This window comes from Zea mays, chromosome 7, assembly GCF_902167145.1.
Source record: "Zea mays cultivar B73 chromosome 7, Zm-B73-REFERENCE-NAM-5.0, whole genome shotgun sequence".
Taxonomy (NCBI): domain Eukaryota; kingdom Viridiplantae; phylum Streptophyta; class Magnoliopsida; order Poales; family Poaceae; genus Zea; species Zea mays.
The window spans coordinates 17,131,631-17,139,212 of NC_050102.1; the positions used below are offsets into that span (position 1 = coordinate 17,131,631).

The window sequence follows — 7,582 nt, forward strand, 5'->3', positions numbered from 1 at the left end:
TTGAATGGGTAACTGTCTGTGCTACTCTGTCACACCCGGGTTTCGGACACCAAGACACGGGCGCGAACATAATCACCTGGTGTGCTGGGATCAGGTCTTACACATATGATGAATCATGACACATGATCGAATGTCACAACTTTACTATATAATAGGAGTTCTATACAAAATAAATAAATAATTATATTATAAGGAGACAACGGTCCAGCAATCCAAAGTTGACTGGGAGACGACGGTCTAGACCTCTCACGAACTCGCCACAGCATCCTCCATGCGCCTCATCCTGCGGTACCTGTTCTTGACCTGTGGGGGGGTGTGAGACAGCAAAAGTGACCTCACATACGTTCATCGCTCAACAAGTTGTGAGGATTAATGTGAATGAACTCGCCAAATATGAGAGTTCATGTGAAGTGTAAGACTTACCAAAGAGGATGGTTAGAGCTGAGCATTGTTTTTAAAGTTGGTCAAAATTTTATTAGCAATTGCTAAGTATAAGTGAATACCAAACCCAATTAAGTAGTAGAACAGAAGTAACAACATCACCTGCGATGCAATGCATATAATAAATTGGATTTAGTTCCATAAATTAATCATGTGAGGGTCCGAGCTGCTCATGACCGTGAGCACGGCTAGTATACCAGTTTTACACTCTGCAGAGGTTGCACATCTTTACCCACAAGTCATGTTACCCATCTGCCAAGGGATCACGACTTCCCATACACCTCTACCGAGGAGGCGAGGTAGGGTAACACTACGAGGCCTTTACAAAGTTCCAATAGCTTTAGAAAACCCGCTACAGTTTATAGGAAGCTCCAATGCAGGGTTCTTGCCGGACCGCCATCGCAGCAAAATCAACCAAGGACCTCCCTACACTGACCACTCCCCTACTGCCCTTGCCCCTTTCGGGTAAGGTAGTCCTCCACTAGCTTTCCTAATTAATCAGCCAAGGGCGTCCATAAACCCTTGTGGTAGCACTGTTTTTCCGGGTGGTCGCTCCATGTTCCAATTAACATAATGATCTTATCATGAACAGTAAATAACAACGGATAACAAAAGTATAATCATGAATAATGTATCTTCATACCCAAAACCACATAAAGCACTAGCAAGTACTACCCAAAAAGTTCAGTGGTAAACGAGGTATAAAGATAATCAAACTAGGGTAACCTATTGGGTCCCATCAAAATTAACCTATGCAGATCATTATGATTAATTAGAACATGAGTGGGTAAAAAGAAGTGATCAAGGGCACAACTTGCCTGAGACTTGAGATTCCAGGTACCAACTTGCTCTTCAGGTGACACGTGTCCTCACCGCTAGTCGTAGCAATACAAACAAATAGTGTATAGGCAAAATTAACATCACACCAAACATAAGAACAAACTGCGTAATAACGATCTACGCGATACTACGAGATCGTAGAAACAAGAACCACTAAATTCGGAGCTACGGATATTGAGTTATGAATTTCTGAAATCAATTAGCACCTAGAATAGATTAATTCAATTGAGCAATTTTAATTCAAGTTTCATGGTTAAACAAAGGTACTAGGTGATAAACAATATTAATACAAAATTAATGCCACTGATATGAATTAATTTGGAGTTAAAATGAATCTCTACTAACTATTAAGACCCTAATGTAGACCGCCCCCGCCTCCCACCGCCCGCCCGCTGCGATCTGCCCGCCGCAATCCCCGCTCGCCCGCCTCCCCTCTCCGCGGATGCCCCTTCCTCCGCAAAACCTCCGCGGCATCCATGCCGACTCCGCGCGCGCAGATCCCCGACTCCGTGAAACCCCCGCCCCCCTGCGTCGGATAGCCGAGCTCCCCAACCTCCGTAGACTGCTATTGCGGCTCCACGACATCTGCGTCGATGACTTCGCGACCTCCTCCACCACGATGGCTCCGCCACACCGTGCGCTCCATCATAACAACCTACGCAATTTGTACGCCATGCGGCTCCCACTCGCCGTGCCCCCCGTCTCCCCTCCGCGCACGCCAACAAACCCCCGCCAGCCGCCAACAACCTCCTCCGGCATGCAGCAGATGCGGCGGGAGGTTGCTGGCACCTGTATAACCCTGCTCACGGGGCCCTCTACTTCAAGGCGTGTGACCTGCCGAGATCGTCCTGCCTCCTCCGCTGCCATCGCCCAAGGAGGAACCGGCGTAGGAGGAGCAAATCCCGCCGCTGACAGAGAAGGAGGAGGCCACCCGTCGCCGCAGGCGAAAGTCTAGGCGCCTACACCGAAGGTTTACTAATCGCATCCAAGGAGGAGCCACCTGAGGAGAAGCTGCCCAAGGAGAATCGGTTCCACGGTGAACCTGTTCAGTGCAATCCATGGGTATTGTTACTTGAAAGCCGCCCAAGGAAGCTTGTCGTCGCATCACAGCAACAAAGCCCCAGGGTCCCATACCAAATCTATTTCCAAACCCCCAAGGCCAAGATCCATCTCTCATTCTAGCCAACCTTCCTGTGTGATGCATGCGAGGTGCGCCGCAGGAGTCCAGGATCAAGGCGGCGGTGGTGGGCCACACGACTACCATGGCAGTCCATGGTGGTTCTCCTGTTTGAGCGATGTTGACGTGGTGGTTCTTCAATTTGGGTGATGGGATGCTAATTGATGCCTCTGCGGATGGTTTGGATGTGCACGTGCAGTTATCTCGCGTGACTCGATACACAAGCTCCGCCCACCCGCGGAAAGCAGAAGACTTGGAGGAAGAAGTGAAAGTAATGATTGTTTCTCTTCCCTATGTTTTTGTCATTTGGATTCATTTAGCTCTGCTTTTGTTCTGTAGTTTACCCTGCAGCTAAATGAGCATCTAGCTAGGTACTAATCTATATATATATCTGTGCGTGTCGCGATAAGATGAATCGAGGTGCAAGGTAGTTGGTGAGCTGCCGGGCCGGGAATATGTGCTTGGAATGGCGGTGAGGCAAACTCCCTGTTGCTCCTGGGGCGAAGACCATGTGCCTAGCTTTTTATACAGAGGAAGCAATGCTGCACACGCATATGAACCCGGTATGGACCTGCAAGGCTGCAACTAACTGCATACGCCGTGTGATTAAAAAAAACTGCATACGCCGTGTCCAACAAGCGGTCCATCCGTTCAATAGATGCTAGCTAGCCAGAACCATGATCTTCTGTTTTGCACCTACTACTCTTCTCTGAATGTTTTCTATGGATGCATGGGTGAACTTAAAGCCACTTTGCATGACAGTACGTAATCTGACCTATTCTTTTTTATGGTTATTGATCCATCCATGAAATATATGGAGCTGTTTAGTTCAAGAAGTGTAATGTAAATGACAACAGTAATGATTCACACTTGATTGACAACGCTAATAAGTTTGAATAGGTCCTCGTTAAACATGATTTAACATTATCTATTAACCATCACGATATAATTATGTGAACTAAATAGCATCATATTTATTTGTGACTGTTAAAATTGTTTACCCTGATGCTTCCAATAAAATGACAGAGCCTTGACACCATATAAGCAGCATGCCATTTGTAACACCATTTTGAAGACTGTCTATCTTCCATGTTTTCATTATTGTTGGATTAGTCACACAATTGTTAGGCCTTTACCATTCTCTTGCCTTTTTGCAAGATTCTTGGTGATTAATCTATTGCTTTGTTTCTGTACCGCAGAAATATTAGGAGCACCTAAAGGATCAACTACGATAAATATTTTCAGTGAGTGTACCAAGGCCGAATCATTTCTTCCATTTGGTTCTGGAAGTCGAGCATGTGTTGGGCAGAAGTTTTTTATTCTTGCAATATCGATGTTGATTGCCAGTCTGCTCCACAACTATGAGGTTAGATGCACTGGTAGCTTCTCGTTGTGACACCCACACCTCCTAATTTCTTCTACACATTGCCCTTCTATAGATTGACACACACCTCATCACGAGTGAGTGTGCCAAGATCGGATCATTTCTTCTACAGATTGCCCTTTTCAGTATGATCTGTGATTTAACTTTTTAAACTTCTGATGTTTTAAGCTTATATATTTAGGACAGCTTGGGGATGGACCATTAAACAACCTGACATCATCAGTTAGCATGCTCCACGGTTTAAAATGGGATGGCTTGGGTGTGTGTGTTACAGAGCATGTTGGGGTGGGTGCTTGATTTAGATTTTTGGATAGGTTTGGGCTACAACAGCTGACTGATTGGCTATGGGTTGGGGTGGATTAGACCCCCATTAGGGCTTGTTCGGTTCTACCCCAATCCATATGGATTGAGGGGGATTGAGGGGGTTTCAATCCCTAGTAAGTCAAAATCCCCTCCAATCCGTATCAATCCCCTCCAATCCATATGGATTGAAAATAACCGAACAAGCCCTTAGCAGGCTTATTCCAATCTGATTCTTTGGGAGCCGGGTCCAACTGTTAGTTCATTCTCATAATGAAAGTGGATGTGAGTAGGGGTGAAAACGGGATGGATACAGACGGATACTAGGTCATCTCATATCCTATCCTAATACAATTTTCTCGGATACAGGATCGGATACGGATAGTTAAAATCTGGGACGGATACAGGACGAGATCGGGTAATAATTAGGGCGGGTAAGAAACGGATATCGGATATTACCTGGATAGATAACGGGTATTAGTCGGATAGTCGGTCCTGATGAAAAAGCCAAATATTGACAAAATGGACACATACAATTCAAGTTACTAACCACAAGTTCATTATAGAACTAAAAACACAATTTCAAAAAAAATCAGCAGCATATCCGGCCGGACGCTGGTGCCTGGCGACTAGGGGCTAGGGCTACGACCGTGCGGGTGCGGCGATTCAGGCAGACTGTCTCCATGGTCGCGTGGTGGACGTCTGGACGAATAGATGGTCAGATGGGCTGGCCGGGGCCGGCTGGCCGACTGGGCTTGTTTGCATGTGCCATGTTCATGACAGCATGGATCGACTAGACTTGAAAATTGAAACGAGCAGGCACTAGAAAATAGAAACGAGCATGGGCCGACTGGAGACGTTCCACGCACAACGCACTGACGCACGCAGGAACTGAAGCGGGTACCCGCTAACCGGGTACCCGTATCCTACCCGTACTTCTCGGGTATTTGTCGGGTAGTGGTCATCCTGTATCCTACCCGTATCCGACTGATGTATATCTGGGTAGTATCCGTATCCGACCCATATACAAAATTACTCGTATCCGGTACCTGAAAAACCGGGTATTTTAAGTACCCGTATCCGGTACCCGCCGGGTAATCCCGTCCCATTTTCACCCCTAGATGTGAGATAAATTCAGGTTCTTGTCTCGACACATGAGATGGATTCACGTAGCTTGCTTATTATTATTGATTATTCTACTGTTTTTGCCTTATGCAATTCTTCCTATTGGCATGAGTATTTGGAATTCTAGAGTATTGTTCCCATCCAGATAGATTATCTCTGCCTAATAAATTCTGCCCATTGATTATTGCAGTAAGCTGGAGTCCGAGGTTCTCAAGGATGTCGTCTCCCAGATAGTTCAGGATGCCAAGAAGAATAGGAAGTTCACTGAGACTGTTGAGCTTCAGATTAGTCTGAAGAATTATGATCAACAAAAGGACAAGAGTTTCAGTGGCTCTGTTAAGTTGCCTCGCATCCCTCGTCCAAAGATGAAGGTGTGCATGCTTGGTGATGCCCAGCACGTTGAGGAGGTAAACAGGCAGTTGATGATGCACTTGAAAATGTACTTATTTAGTTGTTGAACATGCTTGCAGTAGTAAATCTGCAAAAACACTAATGCTTCGAGTTACTCAACTGTGGCTAGCATGTATTAGTCAGTCCAAGCCCGCACTTGATTCCATTTGCAATCAAATCTGCTTATACAAATCCTGCTCAACTGCATGGAAGATTGAAAGTTTTGCTAAGATATATAATGCAAGTGCCCTTCCTATCTGGATCAACTTTTCCCCACACAAACCATTTTACTGCATTCTCAGGCTGAGAAGATGGGACTTGACTACATGGATGTTGAGGCCCTCAAGAAAATGAACAAGAACAAGAAGCTTGTTAAGAAGCTTGCCAAGAAGTACCATGCTTTTTTGGCATCAGAGACCATCATCAAGCAAATTCCACGTCTCCTTGGTCCTGGTCTCAACAAGGCAGGCAAGTAGTCCGTTTCTGACATGACTGTTACTTTGCGTGCCAAGCTGTAGCATGCAATGTAGTGTTGTCTCATATTTCTGTATGTAGTTTTGCATGATAATGACTAATTTGGTACTTGTTGCAAGGCAATGTCCTGTCATTGTGTTTGTATTGAACTGTCTTATTAGTTGCTTGATGACATACTCTTGGAGCTGTTCATCTTGAGAGCTTTTTCTATATGTGGTCTGCTTTGCCTGCCCAGCTGATTGAATCATGTTGATATCACTCCTGCAGGCAAGTTCCCCACTCTGGTCACTCACCAGGAATCCCTGGAATCCAAGGTGAATGAGACGAAGGCTACAGTCAAGTTTCAACTGAAGAAAGTCCTTTGCATGGGTGTCGCGGTCGGTAACCTGTCTATGGAGGAGAAGCAGATCCAACAGAACATCCAAATGAGCGTCAACTTCCTCGTGTCTCTTCTGACGAAAAACTGGCAGAATGTGAGTGATCCTCTGGTCTTTATTGCATCTATGCCTTAAGAATTGTTCCTGTTGTGTTTACATCTAATGAACATTTTAGAATGTAAGTCGAAGGAGTTGGTTATAACACGTTGCGATGTATGCGTTGCAGGTAATATGCCTCTACATCAAGAGCACCATGGGAAACCATTCAGGGTGTTCTAAGTCTGCTTTTTTGTGAAGTCTGCTCTTCATGATATTTGGTTTTTGAACCGAGGTTGTCTTGAACTAAAACTCTTGTTAGATCATATTTGGTTGGCATGATATATTTGAGTCCGGGCAGATGTTCTCCCCTTTGTCTTTGTAATCTCTCTATATAATGTTTTTTGAGAGGCTCAGTATAATATGTGTATTATATGTTATACCCAATCGTTTCTGTTACTGTGGAACCATGAGTTTCCGCCATTGCTGCTGCGCCCTCGGGGTAGCGCCCCTCTGTTTACGGGATAGAGCCTTGTAGGAAGTTTTTGGTCACTAATCCGGCTGCTATTACTAAACTAAAGAATGTAGATGTGCATCGGGTTTAAAAAATCCAAGACATTTTGGCCGATAAATGTTAGGGCCGATCTGTTGTGGATGCGGTTCTGTTATTAGCCTTGTGTTTGCTTGAAATTGTCTATTTTGTTTAATAGCCATCCATGCTGTCTATTTTAGGAATTCTGGATTCTAAAGAACAAGGGAGCCCTTTGCATGAGTATATCATCAAAGGCAATGACTATTACCGGGATAGATGATCGGAGGTACTGGAGCCACCTCGTCACAGAGGAATCAAGGTACTTCTTTTCTTTAAGGCTGTTATTTTGTATAGCTTCTCCTTGATGTGTGTATCCCATTTCCTTTATATTTCTTATTGCTGCAACCACTTCAAAGTTTTGATTTTAGTTCAGGTTTTGTAGCATCATTGTCAAAAGTTATTGAGTAATTTTTTAATTTAGCTGCCCAAAAAGTTCATACTAAAAA

The 7,582-nt window shown here is 44.8% G+C and overlaps 1 pseudogene; it reads left to right on the forward strand.

Moving 5' to 3' along the window:
* On the forward strand, window positions 2,472-6,654 carry LOC103633755 (ribosomal protein L10A pseudogene; annotated as a pseudogene).